The sequence below is a fragment of the Coregonus clupeaformis genome, unplaced genomic scaffold, assembly GCF_020615455.1.
Source record: "Coregonus clupeaformis isolate EN_2021a unplaced genomic scaffold, ASM2061545v1 scaf0220, whole genome shotgun sequence".
Lineage (NCBI taxonomy): Eukaryota > Metazoa > Chordata > Actinopteri > Salmoniformes > Salmonidae > Coregonus > Coregonus clupeaformis.
Genome location: NW_025533675.1, coordinates 5,099 through 19,557, shown reverse-complemented (window position 1 = coordinate 19,557; position 14,459 = coordinate 5,099). Strand labels below are relative to the sequence as shown.

Sequence of the window (14,459 nt, the reverse complement as noted above, 5' to 3'; positions counted from 1 at the left end):
ATCTGCATGGAGGAATGGGCCAAAATACCAGCAACAGTGTGTGAAAACCTTGTGAAGACTTAAAGAAAACGTTTGACCTGTGTCATTGCCAACAAAGCGTATATAACAAGGTATTGAGAAACTTTTGTTATTGACCAAATAATTATTTTCCACCATAATTTGCAAATAAATTCATTAAAAATCCTACAATGTGATTTTCTTGATTTTTTTTCTCATTTTGTCTGTTATAGTTGACATGTACCTATGATGAAAATTACAGGACTCTCTCATCTTTTTAAGTGGGAGAACTTGCACAATTAGTGGCTGACTAAATACTTTTTTTCCCCACTGTATATTTGTGAAAAAGATACTCCATTGCAAGGGGAAAATAACAAATGCAACAGACTTTGCATTCCTATCTGGTGCATGAACAGATGAGTAAACTAAAAACAATAACATTTTTCAAGTGCTTTGGTTAAAAAAAAGAAATTTAAAAAAGAACGAGGTCCATCTTTGACAAGTTTTTATATTGACAATATGAATCGCTCTCAATGATTCAAAATCCAGGCCAGCGAATTGGTGCTCCATCTATATTTTGACTAAAAGTGTGCCACTAGTGTATATTCTGTATTTCAAAACATTCAGTGGTGATAAATACAAGCAATTAAACTGTTATTTAGTTCCAAAAGCCTACCGTCACCATTTTTCTATAGCTACTACAGCATTCGAGGGAGGATGGTTACTAACTTCCTGTTGATGACATTGGGATTTCCGGCTTCTTCTGTGAAGGTTTAAGAGGTGCCGCCACCTACTGTACGTAGTGTGCATTTCTCTTTTGGGAAGGTAGTAGGATAGTGTAAATTCATAGACTGTAGCAGCCTATGTATATCTAAGGCAAATAACTTTACTTGGCGAAGAAGGGTAAAAAGGGGATAGTTCGAGTTTACCCTCCACTATCTGTGGTCACAGTTCAAAAGGCTGAAATCAGCCCAATTAAATGGCTATGGGTTCCTAAAGTTTAGTAGTGCAGGCTATTAATTGAAATTCACATTGCAAGTTGCAACATTGGCTGTGGCCTTCGATTTGAACATAGTTTGAAGCCATAAACAGGCCATGGAATTAAATGTACATTGGAATGTAGGCTATGTATTAATGGTCACAATAGATTAGAATTAGCTTCATGACCACAGACAATTTCACCCTTAATGACAGTGATCAACACTTTGTGTGAAGTGGTTTAGGGAGTGGCATATCTTTTAATAAAGCAACTAGAACAGTCGCTAGGAAAGGTTATATAGCCTAGTATATAAAACAAATGACAAAAATTTTGGCTATTTATGGCTATAAACTGTAAATTATTAGGTCTATCACTTTTGTGTCATCCTCGATTATTTTTTATGCATTGTGTCCTCGTGTGTGGTTGTTTTGTTTTTAAAAAATGTAGGCTAAGATTTATAGATCACAACAAAAAATAGCTTGCAGCCTTTGGCTGGCTGTGGTTATCTGGAAGGTGGCAGGCTGAATTTGAGATTAGAGAAATTCCTGGCTATTGTCTTTCAAATTAACTCAAATAAAATAAAATAAAATGTAATTTGTCACATGCGCCGAATACAACAGGTGTAGACCTTACCGTGAAATGCTTACTTACAAGCCCTTAACCAACAATGCAGTTAAGAAAATAGAGTTAAGAAAATATTTACTAAATAAACGTAAGTAAAATTATTTTATTTTTTAAAGGTAACACAATAAAATAACAATAATGAGGCTATATACATGGGGTACCAGTACCGAGTCAATGTGCGGGGGTACAGGTTAATCAAGGTAATTTGCACATGTAGGTAGGGGTAAATTGACTATGTATAGATAATAACAGCGAGGAGAAGCAGTGTAAAAACGAAGGGGCAGGATGGCTTGCCTAGGGCGTATAGCTGTCATCTGAGTGGAGGCTAAATGCCAGAGATGCAAAAACTGCCTGTAGAGGGTTTATAGCGGTCCTCTGAATGGGGGCTACCTGCCAGAGATGCAAATCACGTCTTGGGTGGCAAACTCTTGGGCGTAGCAAGCGGGGGGACATTTTTTGCTATTTGGGTTGTAGCTAATTATTTAGCAATCTCGGATAGACAGTGCATACATAGCTCCCGTGAACCTGTAAACTAGTACCGCCCCCGTTTTCAAAAGCCTGCCTTCGAGGGTGGGAACAAGGAAGTAGGGCTCCCGTCAGGTTGTAGTCTTTACAAAGCCTGGGGAAATGAGTCAACCTAGATATTGGCAGATAGGAACATTGTTGAGACATATCTACCGCTATAGTGTATAATTATGTTTGAAACACCTTCTCATCACTCATAATTATGTAGGAAGACTGGAAAAACACCCCAAATAATGTCTAGTGATGAAGTTTCCCTTTTAAATTCCTGAGTTCTCTATCGAAAAAACAACCATGTGAGAGGTGATTTTATCATCTCAAAACATGGATAGCTTTAAAGCACAGACACTAAGGGGACATGTTGTGTGACTGAAGAACTGCTGTTCAGGGGACTTAGCCTTGAAATGTGCCACAGTGCAGGTAATAACACCAAAATGTAGCTTTGGATATTAAAACCAGGGCCTATGAGGTTTCCCTAGCCTCAAGTTCCAGCATTCAAGGAGAGGTTCTTCATAATCCGTGAAGTACAGATTCAGAAAATTCCAAGAATATGGATCCCAAGAATACCGCGTCTGGCTCGCGAGATTACGTTTTAATAAACTGTGCTGCTCTACCACCACCAGTGGCTTATGGTCATGGATCATTCTGGGGAGAGAGCTGTTACCCTGCCCCAGGTAGACTGCTATTACTGGTCTGTCCTTTTTTCTTATCTGTAGCGGAGGTGGCTTGGTGAACTGTGCTCAGGTGATGATGATGTCACGAGTTACAAAGCCAGAACCCAGAAGCAGACCAGGACAAGGTAAGTTGAAACGAAGGTGAGTGTTTATTTACAAATTCAAGAGTGATGCTGAATAATCCAGGGAACAGAGCGGGCGGCGTTGATTAGTTGTTGGGGGTGCAGTGGTTGATCCAATCATGGCTCGGCAGCCGCCGACCACCAGGCAGAGGTTGGATGAAGGTTCCGGACGAGTGATGTTCATGGCTAACGATCCGGCAGGGAATGGATGTTAGGCCAGAGCCTAAGAAGGGTGATGATCAGGACCAGGTGTGCAGATTGCTGATGGGATGCAGGTGCGGAAATCAAGAGAGCTCCCCCGGAGCGTTCCAGAACCCTCGGGAAACTGGAGATCACGAGCAGAAAAACTAGTCCACAGACAGGACCCGACTCAGACTGCCGGGATCGTTACAGTACCCCCTCCGACGAACGCCACCGGGCGGACTCCCGGAGCGCCAGGATGGAGGCGGTAGAAGTCACGGATGAGGTCAGCATCTAGGATCTGTCGCCGCGGAATCCAACTCCTCTCTTCAGGACCATACCCCTCCCAGTCCACGAGATACTGGAAACCCCGGCCCCGCCGTCTGGAATCCATGATGCGTCGCACCGTGTAGGCAGGACCACCTCCGATCATCCGAGGAGGAGGAGGAGGAGGCGGAGGAGGCAACAGAGGACTGAGGAAAACAGGCTTGAGGCAGGAGACATGAAAGGTGGGATGGACTCTGAGCGTCCCTCGGGAGTTTGAGTCGAACTGCCACCGGATTGATCACCTTCTCCACCACAAACGGACCAATGAACTTCGGTAACAACTTCCTAGACTCAGTCCGTAGAGGAAGATCCCGTGTGGCCAACCAGACCCTATCTCCGATGGTATAGGTGGGAGCGGGGATCCGGCGACGATTCGCCTGGAGCTGATACCGGTCCGAAACTCTAAGGAGTGCCTTTCTGGCCCGATGCCAGGTCCGGTGGCAACGACGAATATGGGCCTGAACAGAAGGCACTGAGAGCTCCTTCTCCTGAGAAGGGAACAAGGGAGGTTGGTAGCCATACAGGCACTGGAAGGGAGACATCCCAGTGGCAGATGTAGGGAGAGTATTGTGGGCATACTCAACCCAAGGCAACTGAGAGACCCAGGAGGTGGGGTTGGAAGAGGCCAGGCAGCGTAGCGTGGATTCCATCTTCTGGTTGGCTCTCTCCGCCTGACCATTAGATTGGGGGTGAAAACCAGATGTGAGACTGACTGTAGCTCCAATGGCCAAACAGAAGGACCTCCAGACAGCAGAGGTAAACTGAGGGCCACGGTCGGAAACGATATCACTGGGCAAACCGTGGACCCTGAAAACCTCCCTAACCAGGATCTCGGACGTCTCCGAGGCAGAGGGAAGCTTGGCAATTGGCACAAAGTGGGCGAACTTGCTGAATCTGTCCACGATAGTCAGAACGACCGTGTTCCCCTCAGAAGCGGGCAACCCAGTGACAAAGTCCAGGGCCAGATGCGACCATGGTCGCCGGGGAATAGGAAGGGGGTGAAGTAGTCCAGAGCTGGGCCGATTGGTACTCTTATTCTGCGCACACACTGGACAGGCAGCAACATAACCCCGAGTATCCTCGGCCATGGCAGGCCACCAAAACGTCTGCGAAGAAACGCCATCGTCCCGAGCCACGCCAGGGTGACAAGCCATCTTGCTGGCGTGGGACCATTGGAGGACCGCAGGACGAACCGACTCAGGCACAAACAACCGACCGGGTGGACCGTTACCGGGACCGGGCTGCGTCCGAAGGGGCCGCCATCACCTCCTCCTCAATCTTCCACTAACAGCTCCCACGACGCAGTTCCGGGGGAGAATTGTCTCGGTCTTGGACCCACTCTCCTCCGTCTTGGAGAACATCCGAGACAAGGCGTCCGCCTTGCCGTTCTTAGATCCAGGTCGGAACGTCAGGGAAAAAATTGAATCGTCCGAAAAACAACGACCACCTGGCCTGACGGGAGTTGAGACGTCTAGCCGATTGCACGTAAGCAAGATTCTTGTGGTCAGTCCAGACAATAAACGGTTGCTCCGCCCCTCCAACCAGTGCCGCCACTCCTCCAAGGCAAGTTTCACCGCGAGAAGCTCCCGGTTACCCACATCGTAATTCCTCTCCGCAGGCGAAAGGCGACGAGAGTAGTAGGCGCAGGGATGGAGTTTACTGTCCGTGGAGCATCGCTGCGACAGGATGGCGCCAACTCCCACATCAGACGCGTCCACTTCAACGACGAACTGACGGGCCGTGTCCGGTTGAGAGAGAATCGGTGCGTTGGTGAATCGCCTCTTCAAATCCAGAAACGCTCGATCCGCCTCCGGATTCCACTTGAAGCTCCTGATACTGGAAGTCAAGGCAGTTAACGGAGCGGCCACACGGCTGTAATCCCGGATGAATCTGCGGTAGAAATTCGCAAACCCCAAAAATCTCTGGAGCTGCAATCTCGTATCGGGCTGGGCCCATTCCAGAACCGCTCTAACCTTCTCCTGGTCCATCCTAATCTCTCCCCTGGAGATGATGTACCCGAGAAAGGATGTCGTGGTGGGCGTGAAACTCGCACTTCTCGGCCTTCACGAACAGGCGATTCTCCAACAATCGCTGCAGAACCTGCCGGACATGCTGGACGTGGTCGGAAGGTTCCTTCGAGAAGATCAGAATGTCATCCAGATAAACAAACACAAAGAGACCGATCATATCTCTCAGGACGTCGTTCACCATACTCTGGAATACCGCTGGAGCATTGGTCAGTCCAAACGGCATCACCTGATACTCGAAGTGACCCATCGGTGTATTGAAACCCGTCAACCACTCGTCTCCCTCTCTGATCCGGACCATGTGATACGCATTGCGTAGGTCTAGCTTGGTGAACACCGTAGCACCCTGTAAGGAGTCGAAGGCAGAACTCATCAAGGGCAGGGGATACTTGTTCTTGACCGTGATGTCATTCAACCCCCGATAATCAATACACGGTCGAAGAGAGCCATCCTTCTTACCCACAAAGAAGAATCCTGCCCCCAGGGGGTGATGACGAGGGACGAACGAGACCAGCAGCTAGGGGACTCCTTGATGTAGGTCTCCAAAGCCTCACGTTCAGGGCGGGAGATACTGTATAACCTTCCCTTGGGGTAGACAGCTCTAGGGAACAGGTTGATGGCACAATCATATGGTCGGTGGGGAGGGGAGTGACAGAGCCTTCTGCTTACTGAACACTTCCCCCAAATCGTGATATGTCTCGGGAACCAGGGACAAATCTGGGGGTTTAGCCTCAATCACCTGACTGGGAACCCGAATGGGGACAGGCAGTCTCGAGACAGTTAGCATGACAATCAAGGCTCCAACTCGTTACCTTGCCCGTCACCCAATCGAACGTGGGATTGTGTTCCTTCAGCCAGGGGTATCCAAGGACCAGAGGGACATGGGAAGACGGCAGAATGAAGAATGAAATCATCTCCGAATGATTCCCCGACAACAGCATCTTAACCGGTTCAGTCCTCATCGTGATACGTGCCAGACTACTGCCGTTCAGAGTGGTCGCTTCAATGGCTTCCGGCAATTGCTCCTTGAAAGCCCCAGCTGTTCCACCAACTCGGCATCAAGAAAGCTTCCATCGGCACCTGAATCGATAAAAGCGTTAATCGCTAAGCTCTGATTCCTGTTCACAAGGGTAGCCGGAAACGGGGTCTGACAGAGGTATTGAGAGGTCGAAACTGGCTCGCTAAAAGTCCTCCCAACTTTAGCGAGCCGCGCAGTTTGACGACCGCCGGGAACAGGTGGCGAGGTAATGTCCCGAACCACCACAGTAGAGGCAACAGTTAGTCCTACGTCTGAGTTGGCGTTCCTCCTTGGTTAACCCGTGCCGCCCTACTTGCATTGGTTCCGAATCGGGAGACAGGACCTCTCCACTAATCCTGTGTGGTGGACGATGATCGACGTATTCTGGTCCAATCCCCGACCCGACTGGAACCTGAGAAGCTGATCGATTGGACGGACCCCCATTGCTTCTCCCTCCTTCGCTCTCGGACTCGATTATCCACCCGAATAGACAAGGCTACCAAGCTGTCCAGGTCACTAGGCTCCGGATAGGAGATCAACTCATCCTTGAGCTGCTCCGACAGACCCTGGTAAAAGGCCGCTTGCAGAGACTCCTCATTCCACCCACTCTCCACAGCCAACGTCTTGAACTCGATCACGAAGTCGGCCACGCTGCGAGTTCCTTGGTAAGCGAAAACAGGCGCCTAGCTGCGTCCCTCCCTCGGACGGAATGGTCGAAAAGCTTCCTCAGCTCGGCCGTGAACCCCTGGTATGAAGCCATGCAGGGGTCTTGTCGTTCCCAAACGGCTGAAGCCCACTCCAGCGCTCGACCACGCAGCAACTCAATCACAAAGGCTATCCTAGCCTTGTCTGTGGCATAAGAGTAGGGCTGTAGATCGAACACTAACCCACACTGCATAAGGAAAGAACGGCATCTTCCCAGCTCCCCCTCATATTTATCCGGCGTCGGAACCTTGGGCTCACGGAAGGACACCGCTCCAGACGCGGCAGGCGAGATGGGTGAAACCGGTAGTGGATCCTCCACCGGAAACTTGCGCTGGTTCTGGACCTCCGTCAGACCGGTAGAAAGGTTCCGAACTGCCAACGCGATCTCCTGTAGCTCCGTGCTATGATGGCCCAACATCTTCTCCTGATGGGTAATGGCATGGCGAACAGAGTCCAGGTCCGCTGGGTTCATTACTGGCCGGATCGTTCTGTCACGAGTTACAAAGCCAGAACCCGAAGCAGACCAGGACAAGGTAAGTTGAAACGAAGGTGAGTGTTTATTTACAAATTCAAGAGTGATGCTGAATAATCCAGGGAACAGAGCGGGCGGCGTTGATTAGTTGTTGGGGGTGCAGTGGTTGATCCAATCATGGCTCGGCAGCCGCCACCACCAGGCAGAGGTTGGATGAAGGTTCCGGACGAGTGATGTTCATGGCTAACGATCCGGCAGGGAATGGATGTTAGGCCAGAGCCTAAGAAGGGTGATGATCAGGACCAGGTGTGCAGATTGCTGATGGGATGCAGGTGCGGAAATCAAGAGAGCTCCCCGGAGCGTTCCAGAACCCTCGGGAAACTGGAGATCACGAGCAGAAAAACTAGTCCACAGACAGGACCCGACTCAGACTGCCGGGATCGTTACAGATGAATAACCTTGCTGACCTGTAGACTCTTGTTAACTCCCAGAGCTAACATGTAGTCTTTAGCTCAGTGGGCTAGAATAGTCTTCTGGCTTGTATTTGACTTGGGTTCAATACCAGGTCGGTTGAAAATCCATACTCAAACTAGCCAAAGTGTCACGAGTTGCTAAGCCAGAACCCAGAAGCAGACCAGGACAAGGTAAGTTGAAACGAAGGTGAGTGTTTATTACAAATTCAAGAGTGATGCTGAATAATCCAGGGAACAGAGCGGGCGGCGTTGATTAGTTGTTGGGGGTGCAGTGGTTGATCCCATCCTGGGTCGGCAGCCGCCGACCACCAGGCAGAGGTTGGATGAAGGTTCCGGACGGGTGACTGCAGATGGAACAAAACGGGGTAAGTAAGCAACAAACCAACAAGGTGCAAAAACAACAAAACTAACGCTAGGCTCTAAGACTGATACTCTGGTAAACCTACTGTTCATGGCTAACGATCCGGCAGGGAATGGATGTTAGGCCAGAGCCTAAGAAGGGTGATGATCAGGACCAGGTGTGCAGATTGCTGATGGGATGCAGGTGCGGAAATCAAGAGAGCTCCCGAGCGTTCCCGAACCCTCGGGAAACTGGAGATCACGAACAGAAAAACTAGTCACCAGACAGGACCCGACTCAGACTGCCGGGATCGTTACAGTACCCCCCTCCGACGAACGCCACCGGGCGGACTCCCCGAGCGCCAGGATGGAGGCGGTAGAAGTCACTGATGAGGTCAGCATCTAGGACCTGTCGCCGCGGAATCCAACTCCTCTCTTCAGGACCATACCCTCCCAGTCCACGAGATACTGGAAACCCCGGCCCCGCCGTCTGGAATCCATGATGCGACGCACCGTGTAGGCAGGACCACCTCCGATCATCCGAGGAGGAGGAGGAGGAGGCGGAGGAGGCAACAGAGGACTGAGGAAAACAGGCTTGAGGCAGGAGACATGAAAGGTGGGATGGACTCTGAGCGTCCTCGGAGTTTGAGTCGAACTGCCACCGGATTGATCACCTTCTCCACCACAAACGGACCAATGAACTTCGGTAACAACTTCCTAGACTCAGTCCGTAACGGAAGATCCCGTGTGGCCAACCAGACCCTATCTCCGATGGAATAGGTGGGAGCGGGATCCGGCGACGTTCGCCTGGGAGCTGATACCGGTCCGAACTCTAAGGAGTGCTTTCTGGCCCGATGCCAGGTCCGGTGGCAACGACGTAATATGGGCCTGAACAGAAGGCACTGAGAGCTCCTTCTCCTGAGAAGGGAACAGGGGAGGTTGGTAGCCATACAGGCACTGGAAGGGAGACATCCCAGTGGCAGATGTAGGGAGAGTATTGTGGGCATACTCAACCCAAGGCAACTGAGAGACCCAAGAGGTGGGGTTGGAAGAGACCAGGCAGCGTAGCGTGGATTCATCTTCTGGTTGGCTCTCTCCGCCTGACCATTGGATTGGGGGTGAAAACCCGATGTGAGACTGACTGTAGCTCCAATGGCCAAACAGAAGGACTTCCAGACAGCAGAGGTAAACTGAGGGCCACGGTCGGAAACGATATCACTGGGCAAACCGTGGACCCTGAAAACCTCCCTAACCAGGATCTCGGACGCCTCCGAGGCAGAGGGAAGCTTGGCAATTGGCACAAAGTGGGCGAACTTGCTGAATCTGTCCACGATAGTCAGAACGACCGTGTTCCTCAGAAGCGGGCAACCCAGTGACGAAGTCCAGGGGCCGAGGATGCGACCATGGTCGCCGGGGAATAGGAAGGGGGTGAAGTAGTCCAGAGCTGGGCCGATTGGTACTCTTATTCTGCGCACACACTGGACAGGCAGCAACAAAACCCAGAGTATCCTCGGCCATGGCAGGCCACCAAAAACGTCTGCGAAGAAACGCCATTGTCCGAGCCACGCCAGGGTGACAAGCCATCTTGCTGGCGTGGGACCATTTGAGGACAGCAGGACGAACCGACTCAGGCACAAACAAACGACCGGGTGGACCGTTAACGGGACCGGGCTGAGTCCGAAGGGCCGCCAGCACCTCCTCCTCAATCTTCCACATAACTGCTCCCACGACGCAGTTCCGGGGGAGAATTGTCTCGGTCTTGGACCCACTCTCCTCCGTCTTGGAGAACATCCGGGACAAGGCGTCCGCCTTGCCGTTCTTAGATCCAGGTCGGAACGTCAGGGAAAACTTGAATCGTCCGAAAAACAACGCCCACCTGGCCTGGACGGGAGTTGAGACGTTTAGCCGATTGCACGTAAGCAAGATTCTTGTGGTCAGTCCAGACAATAAACGGTTGCTCCGCCTCCAACCAGTGGCGCCACTCCTCCAAGGCAAGTTTCACCGCGAGAAGCTCCCGGTTACCCACATCGTAATTCCTCTCCGCAGGCGAAAGGCGACGAGAGTAGTAGGCGCAGGGATGGAGTTTACTGTCCGTGGGAGCATCGCTGCGACAGGATGGCGCCAACTCCCACATCAGACGCGCTCCACTTCAACGACGAACTGACGGGCCGTGTCCGGTTGAGAGAGAATCGGTGCGTTGGTGAATCGCCTTCAAATCCAGAAACGCCGATCCGCCTCGGATTCCACTTGAAGGTCCTGATACTGGAAGTCAAGGCAGTTAACGGAGCGGCCACACGGCTGTAATCCCGGATGAATCTGCGGTAGAAATTCGCAAACCCCAAAAAATCTCTGGAGCTGCAATCTCGTACCGGGCTGGGCCCATTCCAGAACCGCTCTAACCTTCTCCTGGTCCATCCTAATCTCTCCCCTGGAGATGATGTACCCGAGAAAGGATGTCGTGGGCGTGAAACTCGCACTTCTCGGCCTTCACGAACAGGCGATTCTCCAACAATCGCTGCAGAACTGCCGGACATGCTGGACGTGGTCGGAAGGTTCCTTCGAGAAGATCAGAATGTCATCCAGGTAAACAAACACAAAGAGACCGATCATATCTCTCAGGACGTCGTTCACCATACTCTGGAATACCGCTGGAGCATTGGTCAGTCCAAACGGCATCACCTGATACTCAAGTGACCCATCGGTGTATTGAAACCCGTCAACCACTCGTCCCTCTCTGATCCGGACCATGTGATACGCATTGCGTAGGTCTAGCTTGGTGAACACCGTAGCACCCTGTAAGAGTCGAAGGCAGAACTCATCAAGGGCAGGGGATACTTGTTCTTGACCGTGATGTCATTCAACCCCCGATAATCAATACACGGTCGAAGAGAGCCATCCTTCTTACCCACAAAGAAGAATCCTGCCCCCAGGGGTGATGACGAGGACGAACGAGACCAGCAGCTAGGACTCCTTGATGTAGGTCTCAAAGCCTCACGTTCAGGTCGGGAGATACTGTATAACCTTCCCTTGGGGGTAGACAGCTCCAGGGAACAGGTTGATGGCACAATCATATGGTCGGTGGGGAGGGAGTGACAGAGCCTTCTGCTTACTGAAAACTTCCCCAAATCGTGATATGTCTCGGGAACCAGGGACAAATCTGGGGGTTTAGCCTCAATCACCTGACTGGGAACCGAATGGGGGCAGGCAGTCTTGAGACAGTTAGCATGACAATCAAGGCTCCAACTCGTTACCTTGCCCATCACCCAATCGAACGTGGGATTGTGTTCCTTCAGCCAGGGGTATCCAAGGACCAGAGGAACATGGGAAGACGGCAGAATGAAGAATGAAATCATCTCAGAATGATTCCCCCGACAACCGCATCTTAACCGGTTCAGTCCTCATCGTGATACGTGCCAGACTACTGCCGTTCAGAGTGGTCGCTCAATGGCTTCCGGCAATTGCTCCTTGGAAAGCCCCAGCTGTTCCACCAACTCGGCATCAAGAAAGCTTCCATCGGCACCTGAATCGATAAAAGCGTTAATCGCTAAGCTCTGATTCCTGTTCACAAGGGTAGCCGGGAAGCGGGGTCTGACAGAGGTACTGAGAGGTTGAAACTGGCTCGCTAAAAGTCCTCCCAACTTTAGCGAGCCGGGCAGTTTGACGACCGCCGGGAACAAGTGGAGATGTAATGTCCCGAGCTACCACAGTAGAGGCAGCAGTTGGTCTTACGTCTATGTTGACGCTCCTCCTGGTTAACCCGTGCCGCCCCACTTGCATGGGTTCAGAATCGGGAGAGAGGACCTCTCCACTAATCCTTTGTGGTGGAGAATGATCGACGTGTTCTGGTCCACCACCCGACCCGACTGGGAACTGAGAAGCTGATCGATTGGACGGACCCCATTGCTTCTCCTCCTTCGCCTCTCGGACTCGATTATCCACCCGAATAGACAAGGCTACCAAGCTGTCCAGGTCACTAGGCTCCGGATAGGAGATCAACTCATCCTTGAGCTGCTCCGACAGACCCTGGTAAAAGGCCGCTTGCAGAGACTCTCGTTCCACCCACTCTCCACAGCCAACGTCTTGAACTCGATCACGAAGTCGGCCACGCTGCGAGTTCCTTGGTGAAGCGAAAACAGGCGCCCTAGCTGCGTCCCTCCCTCGGACGGAATGGTCGAAGAGCTTCCTCATCTCGGCCGTGAACCCCTGGTATGAAGCCATGCAGGGGTCTTGTCGTTCCCAAACGGCTGAAGCCCACTCCAGCGCCGACCACGCAGCAACGCAATCACAAAGGCTATCCTAGCCTTGTCTGTGGCATAAGAGTAGGGCTGTAGATCGAACACTAATCCACACTGCATAAGGAAGGAACGGCATCTTCCCAGCTCCCCCTCATATTTATCCGGCTCGGAACCTTGGGCTCACGGAAGGACACAGCTCCAGAAGCGGCAGGCGAGATGGGTGAAACCGGTAGTGGATCCTCCACCGAAACTTGCGTTGGTTCTGGACCTCCGTCAGACCGGTAGAAAGGTTCCCGAACTGACAACGCGATCTCCTGTAGTACCGTGCTATGATGGCCCAACATCTTCTCCTGATGGGTAATGGCATGGCGAACAGAGTCCAGGTCCGCTGGTTCATTACTGGCCGGATCGTTCTGCCACGAGTTGCTAAGCCAGAACCCAGAAGCAGACCAGGACAAGGTATGGTTTCCATATGTTTGATGCAATTCCATTTGCTCCCGTTCCGGCCATTATTATGAGCCGTTCTCCCTCAGCAGCCTCCTGTGTTCTATGTATATTTTGCACATCTCTGGGGTTCAACACTGGTACTCCAATTTACCACAGTTTCTTTCAGGCACAAGTCTACTTTCAAGGATATGCTACCATATCATACTACCACCAGAGAAAGTTTGGTGGGCAAAACCCTCTTTGAATGTGGTACAAATTACAGTGCTGGCATACATTTCCAAGTCCAGGCAGTGAGTCAAGGTCAGGGAGAGCAGAGCAGGCCTGTTTGATGAGGCTGTACCTGGCCAAGCATTACTACTGATTAGACACAGTGTGGAAACTGATCTCGACCTGGCTGCATTAGTTCTGCCTGACGGAGAGAGGCCAAGGCAAAGATTTGTGTATGTGAGTGGGTGTACGTGTGTGTGGATCTGTCTGCCCAGCATGGAAGGCATCAGAAATTCCATTATCTGCTGTGTGAAGAGATGAGAATTCTGTATGTCTCTGGTTCCAAGATCTTCTTTGTTCAATCATTTATTGAAATTATTGATGATGGCTGTTCTGTTTTCCAGATCCCAGTCGGATGTCAGAAATGTCAGAAATGTTGGTTGTGCATCTTGTAGTATGAGCAGTGCTATGACGCGATTGGGCAAGGACTACTCCCAATAGCCAATGAGCACTCAGCATGTGAGACCAAAACAATGATGGTGAAGAGGAAAGCAAGAACAACACCCACCCCGTGTGGACCGAGGTGATGGAAGACAGATTGGTGGAGCTGTGGAGAGAATGCAGCTGCCTTTTCAATATTATCTTTGCGTCCTACCATGACAGAAACCAAAAAGATACAGGCTGGAATGAAATAGCCTCTGCCCTTCAGCAACCTGGATGTTAGCATAGACACTATACATTTTACATTTTAGTCATTTAGCAGACGCTCTTATCCAGAGCGACTTACAGTTAGTGAGTAAATACATTTGTCATACTGGCCCCCCGTGGGAATTGAACCCACAACCCGGCGTTACAAGCGCCATGCTCTACCAACTGAGCTACAGGAAGCCTGTACGTCATGAGGAAGGAAAATTATGTGGATACAACTTCAAACATAGAACACTGCAGCATGCAACAAATCTAATAACATCTGTGACATTTCACACACATCACATACATCTGTCTAGCACTCAGGATTAATTAAACGTTTTCTTTACCTCCAATTCCCTCTGTAGAATAGAATGTTGGCAGTTGGGAGCGTTGAGCCGGTGGCCGGAGTTTGCTTGTTCAG

At 50.9% G+C, this 14,459-nt stretch overlaps 1 non-coding gene across 1 annotated transcript; it reads right to left on the bottom strand.

Annotated features, from left to right (window-relative positions):
- Positions 1-14,163: 14,163 nt before the first annotated feature.
- Positions 14,164-14,238, bottom strand: trnat-ugu. The gene has a single exon. It is a non-coding gene; the product is annotated as a tRNA-Thr (tRNA).
- Positions 14,239-14,459: the final 221 nt, after the last annotated feature.